The following is a 1,481-nucleotide window of genomic DNA, read 5'->3' as shown; positions in this document are numbered from 1 at the left end:
ACTAAATTGTAATAACGGAAATTCATGCATATCAGGCCCGTGCAAAGCGAAAGCTATACCCATATTTACACATGCATGAATGGCCTATTTTATATACATATATATATACATATATATATATATATATAATTTCTTAACAGTTCATCAGAATGTATTGAAAAGCTTGAAGGAGGCCAGCAAATGGCGTAGTGCTTACGTTGCTGGACTCCCACATGGCTGACCACAGTTCAAGTCCTGGCCATGGTAAGTTGAAAATCACACCAGGCACGTGTGTATGCATGCCCAAGATCCTGGGAAGAAAATGAAGGAGAAGGGATTGCATGGCCATACTCCTTGGGGATGATTTTTCACTTCTCCTCTCATTGTCTCTATCTCTCTATCACTCCAGCAAGCACATGTGTATTAAGGAAGAAACTTTTTTTTTTTTTAAAGTATACAATAAATCCAATCACCTCACTGTGACTAATTTAAAAATTAACATCGGGGCTGGAAGGTGACATCGTGGTTAAGGGCACTGTACACCAGCATGACCAACTGTGGTTCAAGTCCTAGACCTGGCAGCTTGCTTTTCCACTTTTCCCTTCTCTCTCTCTCTCACTGTGTCCCTCTCTGATCAAATTAAAATAAATAAAGTTAAATTAAATAATTCTTTAGAAAATAAATTAAAATCAACGAAGGATCCAGTAGATGGTGTAGCAATTACAGTGCTGGATTCTCACGTGACTGACCATGGTTTGACTCCTGGACCAGGTGGCTTAAAACTAATGCTGGGCGTGTGTGCATGTGTGCCCAAGGTCCCAGGTGGAGAATGGAGAAGCTATTGTGATGTGGGTATCCTCTCCCATAGTCTCTGTCTCTCTCTCCAGAGAGCACATGTGCCCTAAGGCAAAAACCTCTTAAAAAAATAACATCAGCTATGTTGAAAAACTTATGTCAATATACATATCCTAACCTATCAAATTGAGAACTGTTTCTATATATCGTTAACTGAAAAGTACTTATATTATACATGTAATACGGTCAACATTATATTTCATAAGGCATATCCAAATTACGTAACAGTTATGTTTACTATGTAGAAAAAGGTCAATCAAACATCATTTTGCTCTTCTGTATGTTTTAACTTTTCTAAATGCATGAGTTTTTTCAAAAATTAAAATTTGAAATAAACATTATTTTGCATAAGGAGTTCAAAAATGATTGTGGGTTTGATTTTTTTTTTTTTTTTGGCTATAGGGCGTGTGCGCTCAACAGAAAGAGACAGAGAGACAGAAAGTGAGAAATCGCCCTCCGAGGATGGCCACGCCGCAATCCCTTCTCCTCCATTCTCCTCTCGGGATCTTGGGCATGCATGCGCACACACCCAACGTGAATTTAAGCCACCGGGTCCAGGACTCGAACCATCGTTGACTACACAGGAGTTCAGCGACATAGCCATTGCGCTAATTGCTGGTCCTGAGAAGTGATTTTTTTTTTTTTTT

The sequence above is a fragment of the Tupaia chinensis genome, unplaced genomic scaffold (assembly GCF_000334495.1).
Source record: "Tupaia chinensis unplaced genomic scaffold, TupChi_1.0 Scaffold000031_1, whole genome shotgun sequence".
NCBI classification, from domain to species: Eukaryota; Metazoa; Chordata; class Mammalia; order Scandentia; family Tupaiidae; genus Tupaia; species Tupaia belangeri.
This window is presented reverse-complemented; position numbering follows the sequence as displayed.